General features: G+C 40.0%; 1 protein-coding gene across 1 annotated transcript in view; it reads right to left on the bottom strand.

Annotated features, from left to right (window-relative positions):
• Positions 1-22,087, bottom strand: part of bmpr1ba (bone morphogenetic protein receptor, type IBa) — a 68,947-nt gene that overhangs the window by 37,911 nt on the left and 8,949 nt on the right. Inside the window, exon 2 of the mRNA XM_018668849.2 lies at positions 11,658-11,727. The gene's annotated coding sequence lies outside the window, so the exon portion shown is untranslated. The remainder of the gene's footprint in view (positions 1-11,657; positions 11,728-22,087) is intronic.

Below are 22,087 nucleotides of genomic sequence, written 5' to 3'. Positions count from 1 at the left end.
CAACGGGACACACAGAGGGAGGACAGAGTTGGGCAGGAGTTGAGTTGGATGGGGGAGGTGATGGGAGCAAAGCAGGGTGTCGGAAGGGTGGTGGGGGGGCATGAGGGTCTACTAGGGGTGAGTGGCGCAGTGGGATAAGAGCGTGGGGAGTTCATGCCCCCGCCAGGCCCTTTTCGCACTGCATAAACAAAGAGATTACAGTGAGAAGGGGCTCCGTGCCGCTAACAAGCAGGGGCATCACACACACTCATTTAAACACGGACACACACCCACACACAGTCACATGCATACAGGAATCATACATGCACGCACGCACGCACACATCCGCGCACGCACACACACACAGCATATAAAGATAAAAATGCACACACAAATGAGAGAAGAAGCTCATGCAAACAAATGTGCATTCACAAACACAACATGAACACAATAAACTGACACACACAGCTAACAAGAAGCATCTCAACATAGTGGCGCCACCTGTCTCCTCTTCACCAATTAATGAGCTCCCGGCTCCCGGGATGCTACAACGAGGTGGCAATTAGCAGGGAAAAGAAAGGGGGAGGCTGAAATGAGGGAGAAAAACAGATGACAGGAGGGGGGTAAGGGGGCTAGGAGGTAGGAAAAGGGGAAAGAGAAAGAAGGGAAAGGAAAGCAAAGGGATAAAGAGAGAGACGTACATAATAAGAGATTCACAATTTTAAATCTTAAATGAGAAACAGAGGAGGTCAAAAACTGTATCACAAATGTACCACTGTAGAGAGAAATTTACCCAAAATCAGGCTGCCAGAGAAAGTTGTTTGACTATCAGATGTTTAGTTTTGACAAATTACTGTATTTCCACAGGGTGTTCCATGACAGTTATGTTTGTTCACTATGATACAGACTGTGTGTGATATAAGCATTATTAAAATAGCAACAAAAGCAAAAACTGGACTCTAATATAGCTTTAATTAAGCTAGGATTTCACTTTCTTTCATTCAAGTTATGGAAAGACTGTAGACAGCTTTGCATTTTGCAAGCTTGTTTGTTGTTGACATCAACATGTCCACCCTACACCATTTTCTTACACTGATGTGAACCAATCCATACAAAGACAGCAACTCTAAAAGCCTCTGAAGAGTGTGAGAAGGATATGTGAACTATGACAGGGTGGAGGGAATTGGAAAAATGTGGGAAAAAGTTTGTTTCTCTCCGTGATGCCAGCCTATAGATTTCTGTCTCCTGTTTGTGTTTATATTTCCATCTATCACGATCCCTCCCTGCTCCGTCTCTTTCCTTCTGTCATTCAGTCAATCTTTGTTTCCTGTTTCTCTCTCTTAAATCCAAGCACACACATACATTCTTTTGTTTGCCACCTGATAACAGGCAGTCATTCATACTGCCTCTCGACCCCCCTGACCCTTGAACCCTGAGACCTAAATACGGAACAAGAACTGAGAGACTGGTCATGCATTTGCTGACAGTGATTGCTCATGCAGGGACATGCATAAAAGCTACAGAAGCTTTAGCTTTTCTAACTTAAGAAGGAAGACATATGTAATATCACAAAAAATAAAATCCCCTATTCCAAACCCTTCAGGAATAGAGGCAACTTCAGCATCAGTTTGATTGTCTCACACAAGTAGAAACAGGTCATCTGAACAGAAAATAGATGAACTGAATGTGGCAGAGAAGAACCTAATGGCTAACTACATGGAAAATGAATTCAGCAGTTACATTTTTGTCTTACCCGTAACTGTGTTACTTTGTGTTTTGTGATAGACTGAAAAGTTCTTTTAAATGACACACAAACACACCAAGACATGATGCTTTATAAGACACTAGAGAAAGGTAGAAACAGACACACACTCATTTGCGTGTCCCTAATCTATCCAGCTCCTACCATGTCCACACACACACACACACACACACACACAGGGCAGGTGTGGGGTCAGCGTTAGGGTCAGTAGCCTCGGTCCAGCTCCCAAATATAGAGCTTCCACTATTCAAGGATCCTTAAGTTCACGGCAGGTTCTCGTATGACCACCATGGATCCTTTATGTTCGGAGAGAAACAGACATACCAAACACACAAAACATGCATTCATTTATGCGTACACTGACACGCACAGCACTCTAACACAAGTATTCACACTCATACATTGCATATTGACATGTATGTATGCATACTAGCAAATACTAGGACATATCCACACATACACAGACATGCACACATTCACACACACACACACACACATATGTGGTTACACACTCTGTTACCCTAACACGTCATTAAGATCTTTATCATCCTGCGATCTGAAAACATGAATGCTCAGTTCCTCTCTCACCCACCCTCCAACCCTTCACCCACACCAACTTGTTTTTTTCTTATGTTTCTCTTCTTCCGTTTCTCCCTCTTTCCTGACTCCCACCATCTCCCTCTCTGTCTCTTGGAGGACACTATTCACAGTGTCCATTCAGTGTATAACAGAGGACCTCTTCTATAACTGAAACATAAGACTGACACCCTGACCCCTCAGGATGACCTCTGCACTCCAAGCGAACAGTTCTGACACGTAGCAACATGCCTATACGCACGTGTGTGTATGCATTTGTTCCGTGCGGAAACCGCAAACTGATCGTCTTTACCTCCGCTGGTCAATGTGTGTACATGTATGCCCTGCCTGTGCAAATGTGTGTACTGTGTATATACTAAGGAGAGATGTTTCATTTATTTCACCACAGTGAAAAGGAAGAAACCTTTGGCTGAAATTATTTATCCTCTTGGACTTTAGAGTCAAGTATTACCTGATTAGCAGTTAACTTATTACTCTCAGAAGAAAATAAATATAAAATAATAACATTTATTTATTTATTATAATAAATGATAATTGGGTTTTATTCAGTTCATGATGATTTAAAAATGAGAATAAAACACAATCTAAATATGATCTAAGTTTTGGCTATAGGTATATAAATACAGTGTTAATAATACTAATATTAGATAGGAATCTCAGGATTTGATTTGCATTTCTACGAGGGTGAAAGATGCATCAAATGGGAGCAAGGAATCCTAGTGAGCAACAAATGACTGCAGCAAAGCATCTGATCTGATCATCAATCGCACATCTGTTTAACAAATGGCAGAGAGATAGCTTTTTAAGTCATGTGCTTATGAGTAAAACTGTCTGCGCTTTGCGGTTCTTGATTAGCACAGCATGTGATAAAAGAGGCTGTTGTTAAACTTGAAATCACTTAGTGAACTTATGGTTCGGTCTGACTCCACTTTATCAAAAACTGCAAGACATACCAAACATACAAAACATCAAGGATCATGCTGCTGCACAGCTGGTGGCAATATTGTTGGTGATTAAGGAAAAGCAAGAAACAACCACTCAGTCACTCAGTATCTGGGTACACATGCAACACACACACACACACACACACACACACACACACACACACACACGCATATATACATGACCAGCTGTGTTAAGAGAACCTAAATTCAATTTCCTTTTGACTGGAAGCGCATGCCTGTGCAAAAATATTGCACCATCTAATCTGATTGTGTGTGTAGGCATGTGTGTATATGAATGAATGTATGCATGCATTAGTCGACAAGTGTCAGACAGCACGGTTCGTCAGAGGATTTTGAGAACATTCCTCAACATTCTTCTATTAAATCAAATCCTCTTATTGCCTCCACATGATGTTAATTCATATGGAGCGTACAGCGTTACATTAACAGATATCCTCACATTGTACACATCCCACCTCTTTCTCTGCATCACTAGCACTAGCACAGCAGTGTTTTGCTGGGGCTTTCTGGCTGCATCATATTACTCCTAAAAAGCATTAATGTCTCTGGTCTTTGTGTGCACAGGTGTCATCGCCACATTTTGTGATCTGGGTGGTTGTTTATACAAACCTGTAGCTCCTCATTACAGAGCTGTTAAAGAACCTGTATTCAGCAACTAATGTAATAAAATCATTTATGTGGCGTGTGTGTGTGTGTGTGTGTGTGTGTGTGTGTGTGTGAGGCAAAATTGCTGAACTGATGACAGAAGATGCTACAGTGTGATACACCAGAAAGTCTGGGCAATGGCCAAATTAAAAGCAGCGCTTAGCTTTGCTCTCCATGTGTCATGTTCAGCTTGTTTGTCTAAATCTAATTAGAACCAAAGCCATCTTTAATCTTTCAAAGTCATATCTAGCACAAACACATTTTATAAATACAATTTTGAATCACTTTGAATAAACAAATCACTTTATGTTGGGCAGCTGTTTTATTTGCGCTTCATTGAAACTTCCTTCAAATGCAGCTCGAGGTAATCAGGGTCAAGAGAGGCGAGGGGAACATGCAGCTAAATTTGTTAAGGTATCAACAACAGCACAAGTCATTCACTGTAACTCAATCTAGTCATTCCCAAGAGCACAAAAGGACCCTTGACGTGTGTTTTCATGCGTGTGAGTGAGTGTGTGTACTGAGAATGTATTAATGCATCTGTACTGATTTGTATTATCGAAGTGTGTCCTTCAAGAATGTTGCTATCACGTCACTAAATTACACCATTTTAGTGCTGACCACAGTATTACACACTGCCTCTACAGTGCCAGTAAATGTTCATATTTTGATGTCTTTATTTTAAATTGAACACTTTTGCTGCTCTTAATGACTAAGGCTGCTCTTCCTATAGTTGCTACAGAGATAGTCAACAGTGGTTTGCCAGTAAAAAGCTTTTACTGTGAAGCAAAGAGTGTGTTAATAGATTTTGTGCCAAGTTGCCTGATTTTTGATGGAGACTGGTGTGTGAATGGTGTGAAATCAGTTGACCCTGGACAATAAATCTGAAACCTTGCTCTGTCTACAAACTTACAGTAATTGTTGCTATTTTTCGATTGATTAAGTTACAAAAAAAATTTGCTATATTTGTGCACTTTTAAGGGAAGGATATGTGCCGAAACATACATGGACAGCAGACAGATTATATGGTGCTGTGAGTTTTAGAACAGTCCTGTTTTTTTTCAGTTTCATACCATGGTGTTTCTATTATCCATCCTTTCATTTTTCATACAGAGACTAGCAGTCAGTGTGCATGTGTGTCCATGTGTAAAGGCTGAGGTAGTTGCTAAAACATTATTGGATATTCTAGAAGATCGGCCTGTGACATTTAATAACAAGCTCCCGTCCTCTGATCTAAAAAACCTAATGCTAGCTGGTCCAACTCCGTATCAGGTGGAGAGAACAGATGAGGCTCTGAACTCGTAAAGCGCAGCTTCACACAGACAAACATGCATGCATGTGTGCACACATTCGGCTCTATCTCAGCCTTCAACAATGCCACATTTGTCTAGCAGCTGATGTCCATATGATAAGAGATAAAAGTATATTAGGCAAGACACCCACACACATACACACACACACACACCATTATGTCTTCAGATTATTCAGGTTATTGTATTTACATAATCATTAGCTGTGGGTGAGACTCTGTCACGATCCGTGTAGTGTTCCTAGTGGTATTAAAAGCAATTACTGTCTCAGAGATAGGCCTACACACAGGCACACGCACACACTGTATGTGTTTACAAGGTATGTGTGCATACAAACACACATGCGGAGTGAAAGGGAGCAGTTATTTCACTTAATGCTAAGGCAGATAAAAAGCTACTACAAAAACAGACACACAACACAGCAATGCGTCAATGTAACAGTTACAAAAACTTTAACTTGTTTTCAAAATTGCAACACAGACAGAAGCACATCACATGTACACACTCACAGCCCACAAGCAGCCCCCCAACACCACACCACACACACACACACACACACACACACACACACACACACACACACACACACACACACACACAAAATCCGACCCCACTGCCCCTCCCCACTTCTTAGAGAAATTACTGCCACCTGAAGCGGAACCACGTCCATCACGCAGAGGCCCCCCTAAAGCCCCACAGGTGTCCTTTAACATGTCCAGAGGTTCCCTCCTCCCCCCTGGCTCTCCATGTGGCCATTCATCTGGCTGCAGAGCAGGACATCAAAACAAAGCATATCCCCGGGGATAAGACCTCACAGCTAACCATGCACATGAATTACTCTGCAGTGAAGACACAGCATGGCGCTTCAAACGCTGTGACAAGACAATCAGACGATCAAACTAGTGTTCCTCACAAAACACAGATTTTATTAGGAGTCATGTCGTCGTCACATACTTTTTATTATACGCTGCACAGGTTGAATCCAATTCTGTTGCTGTAGTTCACATGCCCTATTGTTCTGCTTCTCATCACCCCTTGTGGGCGTTGATCTGTAGCCAGTAACCAAAGAACAAATCACTTCATCCTGACCGGACTTGTGGTGTGAAGATGAAGACAATGAGTTATATGAGACAGGTGGATTATACTCCAAGCCACAAAGACCAACTATGTGCTTCTTAACAACATTTCAGCTGGCTGTGGTTTAAAGGAGCGTTGCTAAAGAAAACACTGTTTGTCCAACATGGAGAGAAATGGAGCAATCACCAGTTTTTGCTAAATGTCATTCAAGTGAAAAGCACAGAAGAACTGGCCAAATCCAGTCACTCCACATTAACAGGCAGTGGGCTGACAACATAATATGCATGGCAACAAATAAATGCTTTTCCATTGTAGCCCACAGTTCATCTTTCTCTGTTGTCAAAGCACATGGTGTGCTTTTTTTCTTTTTTTTGCCAAAGCTAAACAAGAAAGAAAGTGACTGAGACCAAGATGGAGAAAAAGAGCTGCACAGATATTGTGCAAAGAGACAAACAAAGAGACAATTGCAGGTAACTGCACAGTCAGACACGAAGGCAGCCATCACCACAGATAGACAGAAACACAGATAGCGAGACAGACAGACTTTTAGAATAAACACCGGAGCTCTCAGTGTCGCCCAGGAAGAAATTCTTTTCTTTGATGTCAAGCCATGTGACCTTGCAGCAGTCTGAGGAATTGAAGCCCCGTCCAAACAAACGTCAACACTACTAACACCCTCAAGGTCAATGCGTGTGTTTCAGTCAAAATTTTTGGTGTGTGCACGTGTATGTGTGTGTATACTCATGGAAAAAATGGGGAGGGATGTTGTGGGCTTGGTATCTCTGTGACGCACTTCCATGGCTATTCTCTTTTTTTTTCCTGTACTTACCAAGCCGGTGTAGAACTCAAAACCAGTTTAACAGAAGTATATTTCAAGTTGTATTTAGCTTTTCAGCTGTTGTACATATTAAGCATGTACATTTCTAACAGTGTTATAGGACTTGTTTATCTCCTGTAAAACATTAAGAAAAAAATAATTACATGAAATGAGTAGTTTCATCTCCCCTGTACCGACATCTTGTGGCAGTGGAGGTTTGGAAGTAATTTGTTTTCATGTCAGGCTTTATTTTGAATGATCACAAGTTGCTGCACTAGAGCAGTTTGCAATGCTAAGTATTATTATCTCAAATTAGCAAGTTCCAAACTTAAATCTTATTCATGCTTTTGTGAAAACTCCTCTTTTGTGCATTTCCCCTTCTACTTTCATCACATATCACATACACATGCCGGTACTCTTTCTGTTTTGGCTCATCACAGCTGAGCAACCGCAGAGACAATACTGCTACACTTTGAATACAGTCACTGCTGGTAAACAGTGGTGTCCCATTGCAGCAGTTTATTTAGGAGTCTGTTCTAGCCCAAGCAGGGCTTATGACAAAAGCCAACTGCTCCCTCTTTTAGACCACTAAGTACTTTCTGGTCCTGCTGCTGCTGCTGAATGCTAGTGGGCTTCTGAAGCATGTGGACAGCTGTTTGTGTGTATGAGAAAAAGAGAGAGAAGAGAGCGAGAGAAAAGAGAGACAAAGTGAAAAAGAGACAGAGAGGGAGAAAGAAAATGGGAGGCAGCAAGAACAACTGCGCTTAAAAGAAAAACCTCTACCACAGCAGCTCACACACAGTGACGAGTGAGCAGCACTTGAGATCTGTCTGATAAAACCTTGGCTTGAGCAACTGAGTGGAACCTAATAATGTATTTACTGCATGCTTGAAACTCAGTAAAAGCTTTACTACAACACACCTTCACTGCTTTAACATACTAGTAAGTGCAAAGGGGATAGAAACAATCCAAGCTATTTGACAAGAGTAAAATTTAATGATCATTTAAAAAAAAAAAAAGTCTTCCAAACTTCTAACTTAAATTATCTGTTGATGTTCATCTGATTACAACAGGTGGAAGAAAACTACAGGTATGGTGCCCCCTTGGGGACAAACAACATGTACCCCCAGTCACTGAGTTACAGATTGAGATTTTTGTTGTTACTTTTGAGGTGTTTTACTGTGTTACATAATTCTTATCAAATTTTAATATGAAAAACTGATGTCTTATTCTTATTGCCCAATCATTTTTATTCATGTACATGTAGTTTTAAGGCCTCAGTGTTAAATATCACTAGCTGAAGTTAAAAAGACTCCTTCACCAGTCTAATATGCTTCAGTCACTGGAAACCTCTGCCATGATAAAGCCACAGCCTGCAATGGAAACTCACCTACTTTATGATGTCTCTTATGAGAAATAATAGTAACAAGAACATTTATCCATTGAAGAGAATATTTACACACAATCTCGTTGGTATCTACAACAAATGCACAACAGATGTCCTTGGAGCGAGATGTAATGGAAAAGCACAAGAAAGCTTCTATTTTTTTCCTTTACAAGTTCATGACCTCACCGATAGCTACTTCCCTCTTCATTTACACTTACACATCTGTACACACACACACACTTGCACTGCTTCTCCACTCTGCAGGGCGTACCTCAGGGTAGAGCCCCGTCACTGCTGAAAGATGCTGTTGCCAGAACACCTGTGTGTGTGCACGTGGGTTCACAAGTGCCTTTCCTTCTGTGTGTTTATGATTTTGCCTCGGTGTATGTGTGCACGTGAAATCACCTTCTCATGTTACAGCAGTAATGGCCCTGCTGAAACATGTGTCTCCCTCTCAAAGGTTCCAGGCTACTGTTTAATATGGACACCACATAGGAGTGTTTCTTCTGCAACTGACTCACACTGAGGGTGGGTCACCTGCCTTAAAGAGTGGTTCTTATTAACAACTAAAATAGGTTTGACGGAACTGGTTGGAGAAGTAAATGCTGTACCATATTACACAGAATTTCAGAAATTAAACTGTTATACTGTAGTAAAAGGTTCTTCAGGATATCAAAAATATGCATCTCCAGTGGGGCCACTATTTGCATTTGAAATAAATATTGTCGTATTAAGTATTGCTGTGGCGATAAAATAATTTTTGTATTAATTTTCTTCATTTTATTCAAAATTGAAAGTTAAAAGCCAGATTGAAATATCTGTTGCCACACTAATTATCATTTATCAATGATTTATTCAAACCTTACAAATAATATAGTAATATAATGTAGTAATAATGTAGTAAAGTTGAAGCCTAACCAGTCATGTTGGAAAACCTCAAGTTATAAAAAGAGAAAAAACCCACAAGACCTACATCCATGCTGTCAACCTGGACACACAGAGTAAACACAGAATATTAAAAGAAACGTGATACCCTGGAAGCAAATATTTACCCCTACAGTTAATTTCTATTTTATATGCTTTCAAGGCTATGCCAGCCTCTTTGGAGCTGTATCAAGTGAAACATAGATCACAGTACCCAGAAATTTACAGACACACAGGGCATACACATGCCTCATTCACACAAATGGTGCGTTCCACAAGTTAGTCTTAATCCACAACCCTCTTAAGCACAATGATCTCATTCCACTGAGTGAAGGCAACCTGGATCATGGCATTGTGAAGGAGGCCTACTCCTTCTCAATGTTCTGGCTCCTTTCCGTGACTGTGATGAATAAATTCAACAATGTTTGTGCATAAGCCGCTGACATACTGCACTTTTAAAAGGACCAGATAAAACTAACACATGTTGAACATGGACATAATCAGCCAGGATGCCTCCTGTTTGAGGCTTTAACAGATTCAAATAACACCAGTGAGAACCTCTCCTTCACCTCACTCTGCTACCCAAGTACCATCTGCTCAATATACTCCAAACTGCTGGCTGAAGCCTCATTGAAAACATCCATATGTATTAGTGCATTAAACAGCACCTGCATTGTCTAGCTGAATGGCCCAGTGTCCTCTAAGAAACAAGGTAGAGAATGTGCTGGTCCAGATGTCAGCTATGCCATGCAAAACCTTCCCTGACACACTTTGCTGTGCACTTCTACACTTTCCTGTGGCACCACTTTACATGAGAAATGAGTCTGGGAGAGTATCTTGTTTAAGGGTTTCAACAATGCTAATAGCCAACAAAAGCTATCATTTTATTAGCAAATCACCTGTGGCATGGATGGGTAAAGTGGTTTAGCAAACTATCGGTGCACGTCTGCGCTTTAAGAGGAAGGCCTGGCCTCAGCAACTTGACAGTAGGCAGCTTGTAAAGCACGTGATTATGCATCACAGATGTACTCAAATGCTGAATAGCCCTGGTTCAGCTCATGGTGCTTTTACATGTTACAAACCTCCTTAGTTGTTGTAGTTGTCCATGCAGCTAGTTATAAAATGCTCCCAGATACTAATAAATTTCCTCTTGGCAACTGAGGCTAAATCACTTGTGTTAGCACAGGCTAAGGTTACAGATTGCTGTCCCCCAGGAAACATTTATATTTGCAAGCAAGCAGTGCTCACAACTTGGTGGTTTGATCGCCAAATTTTCACGAGATGTAAACAAACGAAAGAGCATGAATATTTTTTTACATGTTATAATGCTGTCTCTCTTTAAAGAGTCTCTCTTATGTTTGTGCAGAGCCTCTGCTCAGAGACACTAAATTCTCTTCAGAGACAATGTGCTTGAGGCCAAGAGAACAAGGAGCAAAATAGCACCGATCATGCAGGCTACGAGGGAGTCTTTACAGCTCAAGTTAGATATTTTAGGACAAGTCAAATATACAGTAATTTATGAAGGATATGGTGTCCGTCTATATGTTGCTCTTGGCAAGTTTGGATTTCAGAGAAACACGCAACGTGAGACTTTCTCCCTTTACTGCCATCCTCCTCCTTCCAGGATATACTGTAGCTGCACTCTGTGGGCTATTTTGGTTAGTATGGTTGGTTCCAAAATTTGCAGAGAAATTAGGGAGGTAGTCCCGGCGCTTCAGATTTCTCGATGAGGACCTGACTCTCCTCAGTTTATATAGGACCATAATGGACCACACCGATCATCCTTTGTTAGTTTATTACAATTTCTAGATGATCAATATACTTCAGCATTTTTATTGATTTTTGTGAAAGATTATATGAACCACTAAAAGGAAATGTGATTAACATATATGTGATGAAATACAGGACATTTGGAGGTATATAAATAATCAATATCATTATCACCACTGGATGACCACTTATATTAAATGTTTCCTATAAAAAAATGTACTTCAGTGGCATTTTATAGGGACTGTATTCAGTATTTGATGAACACAACAATCCAAAATATCTTGTAGTAGCTGCGGGAATACATTTTAGTGTGCAAAAAAATAAAAAATAAAAAATTCAAAACCCTGGCAATCAAAGAGATAGTACATGGGAAGAGCATCTGACTGATCTTACTGATTGACTGAATTATTGACTTTGTTCTTACCTGTAAATTAGGGTTGATGTAAGTGGAGTTTTACTTTCACAGATGGGGTGGTCACACAGCTCTACAGTCCCTGCATGCACACACACAAAAGACAAACAGAAGAAAATACAGTAAGAAAATATAGTGGCCCCTTAACAAAAACACAGTTAATCAGAGTACGGTTACTGTAAAAGAGTGACATAGACCTACGATGGTTAAATAAAGAATTCAATGGAAACACAAACCAGGAAAGTTTTATTCTTTCATTACTTTGTACACCTGTAATATTTTTTAACTTACAGGTTCTTCTTAACGCACAGTGATTGTGGTACCCAAAAGGATCACATGCAACATTTCCCTCAGATTCATATAAAATCTTTAGCTGTAATTTTTCTTGATGCCAAGCAACTTTCACAGACCTAATATATTTGTCTTTTTTTAATTTGATGCATCAGGTTAAAAGGAAACATAAATCAAGTCATACAAAGGAGGGACATATACAGTCACCTTACACCATTTTGTTTTCTGTACTACAGACACACAGGTTGTATGCCAAGGATTTCACATTTTATGAGATCTTGTGATTGGAGGGTCAGGTTGTACACATCCCCACCTGTAGAGTTGGAAAATTAAACTCAAATAAAAATTCTTTATATAAACATGACACTCTGGGCGGGTCCATTTCTTCATCTCTAAGAAAACACAACCTCCAAAACACTGTAAGTCACACTGGATTCATTTCACACAGCGTTTCTTTTTATTGCCACCCTATAAACCACTCCAGCCTTATGCATGTGTGAGTGAGTGTGTGTCTCTGTTGTGTGTCTGTCTGTGGCCTTTTCTGCATGCGTTATCCCCCAAAGTCAGAACCACCATTAGACAAAGAGGTCAATTCATATTAGGTGTTAAAAAGGCCAGATTGTCCATAAATCAAAGCTCTACAAACTTTTAATACATCTCTCAAACCACAACCAGTGGAAAAAGAAATTACAATTACTACATTTACTCAAATAAAGGTGCCATTCAGTTCCTGACAAAGAAAGTGACATGCCATTTGGTAATTGCTGGATAATACTTCTTTTAGCTCACATATGCTCAAGCATAATAAGCCCTCAGGACCAAAGCTTTCCATGCTTTAATAGTCATGACAGGGCACAAGCCTTATCCATATTACAATGAAATGTATGCCTTTGGATATGCTTTTAAAAATGTCACACAGATTTTAAAAAAATAAAGCATGAGTTTGTTTGCTGACAGAAAGAAGAAGATAATAAATGAGAGTCATCTATGAGGATATGAAAACATAACCCAGGTCTAGGCTTGACTTCAAGATGAACGGAAGATTTATAGAGCAAGATTAATTACTCAAACTCATCTCTTTGGCAACTGCTCTGCTACAAAGACAGAGAGGATTTGTTTAAAAGAGGGTCAACTGAACAAACACCGATTATCAACTTAGGGCAAAACTGAATCAGTCAGAAGATGATAACAAAAATGTGGATAATGTGTGGAGAAGCTCAACCAATGAACCCTACTAGGCACCAGTTTGATGGAGGAGTTTACAAGTCAGTCTTTGTTTATTCCAAATGTCCTCAAACAAAATAATGCTATCTGTTTCTGTTTGACCTGACCTGGACACTGAGAGGGCAAAATAACCCATATCATAACAGCATCAAGTTCAAGCATCCTTGCAAATAATAACACTCAAAGATTGTTAACAATACATACATATGAAAAACAGAATTTTTATTAAACCCTGATGGCTACAATGTCAGTTCATCTGCAAGCCAACAAGCAGTTCTTTTACTAACCCAGTGAAATAGCTTCAATCTACCTCATGTCTGATCTGAAGTATGTGGGAAGCAGAAAATGCCACTGTGGGTGTCAGTTTACAGTCCAGCCTTCAGGTATCAAAAGCAGGCGTGTCGTGGCAAGAGCCAGGCGGTGTGCCAGACAGTTGGTTGTTCCTAAAAAGGATCAGTGAGGCGGATTACTGCCTAAATCCCTTCTTTCACTGAGTTCCTGCAAACTGTCATTTCGCTCTCTGCTTCACAATGGCCAATGAAAACACTGACAGGTAGGATGACTTGAGAAAAGAACCAGCCTGCGGTGGAAACACATGTATATGTAGATAGAAGCAGACACATTTACTCATGAGTGATGGTCTTCATCTGCGTGCGTTTAGTTGGAACGCGCTTATTCTTATCTGTGTGAAACCTTAAACAGATAAGAGAATGGTGTTGTTTAGAGAACACATATGTGAAGGTGATGTGTTCTGATGACAGACAGATTGCAGCCTTCAATCATTTGACACTCACATAAATCCAAGACAAGATAAAAATAACCACTCATACATACACATCTCATTAGCCATATAATAACCAGCATGATGTCAGTCCAATGAAAACTATACGTATAAAACCAATCTCTATATTGTCTTGTATTTTTTCTAAATATTGTCTTTTTTCACACACATCTCAACATCACTGTTATTTTGTAACATAAAGTTTTGAGTGTGATATTGACTATGTACAACTAGCCCTGTGGTAGTCAAATAAGTTTACAGAATTAAAAGTTTGATGCAGATCTGGGAGGGATCAAAGAAGAAAGGAGGAGAAGGGGAAGGAGAAGGAGAAATTATTGTGTACTGTGGGCAGAGGTTAAACTAGGGTATTCTTTCCAATCTATACAGTACAATACAGACCAAGGTGACTGGCATGACCATTATCTGTGCATAGAGGTTATCCTACTGTGTGTCCTTATATTTACATCTCAATCTTGGGTGTATATGCATACATACACTTTCTGCATGATAACGGACAAAAACCTGCTTGGAAAAAAAAAGTTGTCCAAAATCCATGTATTTTCAGTGCTTGTCACAGGCTGAGAATTTATTTGTTTGCCAGGCCCCACCCACTCTGAATTCATCAGCTCAAGTACTGTGCAGACTCTTTGCTCATTTTTGGGTGGGGGTTAATCTAATTGTCTCACTGAAATAAATTCTATATATGGTGAAAAACAAACACTGCACAGTAACATATTCACATGCCTTCCCATTCTAAGAATATTAAATTTGTCCTGCACTATATTCTGATCACAGACCACTCGACAAGCAGACATACCACTCACCCTCCACCATCTGCAGTGCTATCCAGTAAAACAGTGCCGCCATAGAGGTTTTAGCAAATCCTAGAAAACCATTAAAAGAAAACACATGATCAAATTCATGTGAGTCTGTAAATAGCCAAATGTCTGAACAGAAGATTGATTCATACTTATGGGTAATGTGGCAATCACTCAGCATGGCTGGCCTTTTACCCTGCACTCACACATTACTGCTCTGAGGCACTTCTGTTAGCTGGTCTTGCATACACATGGGAACACACACATGCACCCCACCCACATCGTAAAAGCGCACACCAGCAACCTGTATGTCTACCTGGCAGTGTGCCCGATGCCCAGTGTCAAGTTGTGTTTATGACAAAAATCCTAAACCTAAAAACAGCAATGATGCAACTCTAAACAAAACTAGACTCAAGCAGGGCAGCATAGTGCAAATTGAAATTTGTCACTTTATTTTGGCAAACTGGCACCACGTGTGTTTGTCTTTTTTCTGTTATCTTCTCTTTACCTTTGTTTTTTTTTCCCTTCTCTTTCTCTGTGTCTCTTTAACACACACTCACAGGAAGGCTGTATTCCACAGCCAGCAGCAGCTCTGTAATTGTATTTACAGCAACCTGGCTGGATTAGATTACAATGAAAACCATCCAACTCAATTACAGGCAAGAAACTCCCCCAGAAAAGCATCACTAACCATGGCTGCTACATTCAAATACCATCTCAGATCTGGATTTTAATATATTATAAAGAGGGGGATTTGGAAAAGGCAGAATATGTTGGGGAAAATGTGGGGAAACTGGAAAACAAAATAATTGGGATTTTTACGTCCAAAATACTTAATCATTTAGAGAGGTTGTGAGAGGAGAAGAGGAGGATTTTTTCAGTCTGAAAACGTGTAAAGTTTGGGATTTAAAATACATTGATCGCTGCATAGTTACTGTATTCTCCCTATAAGATATGTTTAGTGCAGAAACAAAAAGTCACAAGTTAAATTCTTGTTGCTGAATTTACTGAAGCCCTTGAGCCTTGAGACCTTGAGAAAGACAGAGATAGTGTACAGAGAGCAGGGAGGGAGAGTGAGTGCAGTGAAGCAGAGAACAGGACTGATACTTTAATCATTTGTAACAAGGGGCACAGTATGTTTTCTCCAGCTAGAAAACAGATCTTGCACACAGGCAGGCTTCATTTAACTTGGATGTCAAATTAAAATTGCACTGTTTGTGCGTGAGCACACACACTCGCAGTTTAATTCAAAATTCAAAGAGTTACACCGAGTGGAACACCGTGTCAAGGATGTTCATCGTTTTTTATTCTTTAATGAAAAACATGCTCAGGGTCTATTTATGAGACAATGGCAATATCGACGCCAGCAGCACAAAACAGGGAGCTTTAATTCTCTTAGGCAAACTCCTGCCAACTCCAATAAAATCCAGGCAAACATATTTTGCATGTAGCCTGACCTCAGCTGAACTTCTTCCCTTTGCAAACCTTTTTGATGTAATATAGATACTGTGTTTCCAGCAGAGGGCAGATGGCAGCAAACCTTTTAAAATTCAACTTTTGTCTGCCATTTAATGTCCTCATTAACATATGGTTACAGGTCCAAAACCCACAGTACTCATATATCCTGTCTGTATGTTGTTTTTAGTTCACTGTTAGATGTTGTCATTGAAAATAACCCAATTTATTTTGCTACCTGATGACAGCCCGCAGAAGGACTCACCAAAAGTGCATCCTGTCAGTCAAACTCAAAGTGTCTGCAGACCACCCCTGCTGACTGCACCTGCCAGAAAACATTGACTGTGTTTGCAGAAGTTTGATTGACGCCCTGACGTTGGTGACTGACGTGATGTGTTTCCCCAGAAAACACCCCTGGAGGTGTGAAATACAGTATGGAGTCATGAACAGGTTAGAGCTGTGTGTCTGTATGTGTATGTATATGTGTGTGATGGTCATTGCAGTGTGAATTTTAGGAGGTGTCTGAGATCAAGAACAGCTGTTTGAAGGATATGACTCATTACTGGCTCTATAGACCCCTCAGTTTGTACCATGTCTACCTGCAGCCTTAAAACAAGGAACAAACCTATTTACCTGCCAGGTTACCAAATCTTTTCCGCCTGTTCTGCTCTGGAACCTTTTTTCACTTCAACACTGTAAGGCTGAAATGTGTTGTGTGCAAAATGAACTTGCATAGTTTAACAGATTAAAGGAACTAAATAGAAGTATTTGCTATTGCTATGTAGCGGATGTTAGCATTAATAGCTGTTTACTTACCAGTCTAAAAGAAACGTAGCAAATTCAGTGTCAAACTTCATTCCTTTACTCATCAAGAGCTGTCTCCAGCAGTTAACAACAGCAACACCAAAGTAAACTCTTGATTTGCTTTTATTTCTATCACTTCTAATGAAATTAGCATGCTAACCAGCTAGTCCTGGCCTAGCCAGCCTGTCTCATCACTTTACGATAGCAAGTCACTATAGCATCCAGTCCGCCCTGAAGAAGTAGCATTGCTCAGAGAGGTATTATAACCTCTTGCAAACACAACAATGGCTGAAGCTCTTTGCATCACCACCACCTGCTCCCAGCAAGGAACCACATTCAGCAACAGAGAAAACTTACATATAGCCCCTTTAATGCGACTGCAACATAGAAAATTAGCTACTTATTAGCTAGTTCTTTTTTCTTACTATAGCAATAGTCCAACACAAAACATAACATTACTGACCCCTTGCTTTAATAAATGTACTTTTTGGAGTAGGAGGATGACATGTTGTGTGTTGCTGTTATGTTGTTCCTTCATGAGTTGTGACATAGGACCTTTATAGGGCCAAATGAACAGGTTGATGGATGGACTTATAACATTTGAAAGATCAAGAGTAGAAACCTGAATCACCCTGACAACTATTAACTATCATACAGGTTAATTAATCTCTAATGAATCTCTCCTCTTTTTGTCATCTCGTCTTTTATTACACAAAAACAACAAGCACAGAATGACTCAACACCACAGCTAAAGCAGGAGCTCCGTGAAATCACATGCTCCTCCTGAGTAAATCTGGGGAATTATGCGCTCGTGTGTCAAATCAGCGAGAAAGTGAAATGTTTTCCAACCAAAAATTGCATTCACTGTTGAACTTCAGTCGAGGAAGTTTAAGTTTGTCCTCTCTGAATCAGGGCACCTTTTTTTTTTTTAGCAGACATTACATCAGAAGGTGGATGGAAAGTATTGACCAATTTAGACATGTTTTTTTTTAACCAAACATTAAATTTAATACTGATCTTCATAATGTACAACTGTAAACATTTTAAGGATTGCTTCTTTGGTTTCAAAACACATTGCACCACACTGCTTCTGCGGAGCCCTTTGCTTACTTCCATACAGTAGACCCACTCACTGCTCTTCTATAACATCCTATATGTGAGGCCGACCCTACCTTCAGCCCAGTCTGACTAAATCCTCAGGAATGTGGAGGAGAAGAGCAGACAGGGAAACATGGAAAATCAAAATATCAAAAACTCAACAATTGGTGTTAGCATGATCTCTGCTGTGATGTTTTCACTGCAGTTAGTAGTTGAACGGCAGCTGTGTTTACAAGTACACAATAATGTGATTATGGCCAATAATCAGAGTAAGCAAAAAATAATAATACATGATATACACAGCAAGGCCACAGAATCAGACATAGAGATTACAGAGCTTAGAGTAACAACTTTTTTGGATAGATGGATGATTTTTGGATAGTCTGTCAGGGTCACATGAAGAGGGCTGGGCAAAAAAAAAAAAAAATACCAGACGGTAGAAAACACAGAGACAGAAAACAACATTGAGAGGTAATGAGAAGGGCACAGTAAGGGCAGAAACATGCAAAACTAATTCACACGGGATGAAAACCAATCTCGAAGGAGAGCCGCTTCACCTTGAGAACGCCTTGTGGCAACAAAGACTGTCCACAGCCTCCAGATTATCCTTAATTTCCTGCAGCAGAGGGCCTGGCTGTGGCACAGCTCAAACAAGTTTTCATTGCTTAATTACATACATTTGCAAAGGGTCAGGAAGGGGTTTGGAATCAGCTCTTGAGATCTGCATTATCTGCACTGCACAGTAACCTATCAAGATGTGAAGACCAGTAGAACTCACTGTGAAAAATGTCTATTTCAGAATGTACAAGGAAGATATGCAAAGTCAGCCATTAACACATTTCCCAATAAATCATGCTCATTGAAGGTGTAAGCAGACCATTCTAGAGTTATGGTGTCCAGAAGAGAACAAAGAAAAAGCAGAACAGTGTTGCACAAATAACAGTAAGACACAGAAACCTGCCCAAACACATGAAACTCTTCACACCTCTTGAAAATACCAAAAAAGATTATGGAAACATCTCAAAAACTCTCCACAGCGTTGATATTTTAACACAGACTATTTTAGTCAATCCTTTTAAAGCATTCATTGTTTTACCAGCTGCATGTTGAATATTCCATTTATATTTTATTTGACATCCTTCACCTACCTCTGTTGAGTTTAAGTTCACCCAACAGAGCCCCTCACATTTGTCCATGCCAGTCTGAGCTTATTAAATCTTAAAACAGAATATGATGTTTGGTCAAATGGATTGTTTTACTATTTTATGAGCTTGTGCCTCATTTCTAAAACCATTTCTTGCCATTCTGCGAAATGACAAGATGTCAAACAACATATGCAGCCGAGTCAAGTTCCTGGCACCATAACATTTTTTTTTTTTTTTTTTAGAGCAATAACATCACTGGCTAGGGAAAATATTCGCATACCCTGAGCCAAGTACGAACAGGAGTTAGTAATCAAGGAAACTAACAATATGAAGCCTTTTACACCAAACCATGTTCAAACCACATAACTGACTTTTGATTCATTTCCACCAAACCTCAAGACAGATGACAATCATGAGTCAAGCCATTTACAATTGGAAGTAGGTGAGTCAATGGGTTACATTTCGATTTGAAATTCTTAATAATTAGATTTTCTTTCATCCTTCCATAAAAAGTAATTCAGCACACATCAACCACTTCAAAAATTATATTTTGTACACAAGTTAACAACGTAATTTATTTTCTAACTTAATAATAAGACATATTATTGTTTGAGTGGTGAGTAATCTTTGCTGGTTGCTGGACAAGACAAATTGTTTCAATCAAAATACAACCCACATCTGATGCAGCTTAAGTGTTGGTTTCAAATGCGAATAGTGATTTTCTCCATCAACAATCAAAATATGAGCCATTTCAAACTTAAATAATAATCCAACACAACGTTTTACATAACTAAAGCCTCAACAAAACTTAACTTTGTCATATAAAATGTGTCGGCTGACCAATAATTCTCCATCATTTGCTCCCTATTTTCCATCTCACACGTTCTCAGACAACAAAGGACAGCCTCGTTGGGTGGATTCCCCCCTCCCCACTTTCCTCCTCCAGGCGGCCACAGGCCTCGTAAATGGCTCCAGACGCAAGGACTGTGTCCACCATCTGACAATGATTAGGACGTGGGCCTAGCTGAATACAAGTAGAGCCTACACACTCAATTGCTGCAACACACCTTTATATACAGCAAAACTAAACATGCCACCCAGAAGTTTTGAGATTCAGGCTAGGGATGCCAATCAAGAGTGAAGTTATGAACAGCGTTCAACTTTGTGTCAATATTGGCGATACGCAGAAGGTGGCATCAATATCAAATAACATCAAATGATATCAAATAAAACAGAGAAAGATGCTACAGAACAAATGACAATTAGACAATTTGGCTTGAGAATATGAAATGTCTCATTTTTGCACATCAGATTAACGTACTGCAAATGCATCTTGTCAAATGTATGTATGCGGAAATGCTAGAAATCAATTATACAAAGTGGAGAGGCACACCAAGAGAATCTGAAATATAAATACATCTATATACTGTATTAGCATTCTTTGTCATGCACGTACAGCAGCCATATTAACTTTCTGTCTTTGTCTCTTTTTCTCCATCTTTCTTTCTGTGTCCGTCTGTCTTCCTTCTCTCCATCTCATTTCACAACACACCCATACACTAGGTCTCTTTCCCCTGTCCCTCTCCTCCACCCAGACATCTGATAGTGATTATTGCACAGCCTCAAAAGCACAACTCACTTAACTCTCGACTATTAAGTGACTTGGTACCACTGACATAATTTGTTCATCTGCACATAGAATTAAACACACACACATATACGAGCCCATATGAGATTTTGCACAGGCAAAAAAAAAAAAAAAAAAAGACAGTTGTTGAGGCACATGAATACACACCTTAATCACACCACCACATGCACTCATTCCCTCCTTCCACCCCTTATGCCCCCATTTCAAGCAGGACCCTCATCCTGTCTACCCCCTCTCTCACCTCCCTCTCCCCCTCCCTCCATCTCCAGTCCCCTGGAACAGAACAGTCACGGCTGTGTGCACCGTTGATTAGCTAGAACCTGAACCCAGAGGCAACACTGGAAAGCTCAGTGGTCTTTACTATGTTTCCTTTTTAGAGAAAGGGAGTCTCTGACAGCTTGGCTTCCCCTGACCTATTACCTTATCTTTTGCTAATATAAGCCCAGCATTAAGGCAACTTTCACTGTTACTAAGATACCTTTTCTTTAACTGTCACCAAGATTCAATAGAGGAGAGCAGAGATGAAGAGAGATGAGGAAAGAAGAGAAGAACTTAGCTGAAGCTTACAAGATTCAAATGCCAGAGGAACATGTGTGGATGTGTACAGTGGTCTGGGGTTGTAATTGCAGGGCTGTTATGTGGTGACTTGTGTACATGCAGGCCCGTGTGTGTGTGTGTGTGTGCATTTTTGTGTGTGTGAGGGTTATTTGTTGTGGCTAATTCCTTAATCCCACAACATGTGCCTGAAACCTGCAACAGATGCCTCTGAGGAGAATTATCACACACAAGCACACACACACACACACACACACACACACAGAGGAAAACACATTGCACTACTATCATTACTATTAGTGCCTGTGCACTGTGCCTGCTGCAGCCAGTCGTGTTTGATCAGGGGATCTATAGGAACAAGGTTTAGAGAACAGACAAAGAATTATTTGGCCTTGATGAAAAAGAAAAAAATGTATGTTTTACAACGTTTGCAACAAATTCTGTCGTTCTGATTTGGCTTAATGGAAACTTAAAGGGGGTATGCTCACAGAATCCACGCAGTGAATTAGACAAACCTGCTGAAGTCTGTCAACCTCCTGATCTCAGTCTGCTTCTCTGTCTGCTGCTGACTAATAACTAAGCTAGCTGGCAATGGTAGAGTGTTTCACATAGCAGCTTTAATT

Source organism: Lates calcarifer, linkage group LG13 (assembly GCF_001640805.2).
Source record: "Lates calcarifer isolate ASB-BC8 linkage group LG13, TLL_Latcal_v3, whole genome shotgun sequence".
Taxonomy (NCBI): Eukaryota; Metazoa; Chordata; class Actinopteri; family Centropomidae; genus Lates; species Lates calcarifer.
Note: the sequence above shows the minus strand (reverse complement) of the source record. Positions and strands in the feature narration are given on the sequence as shown.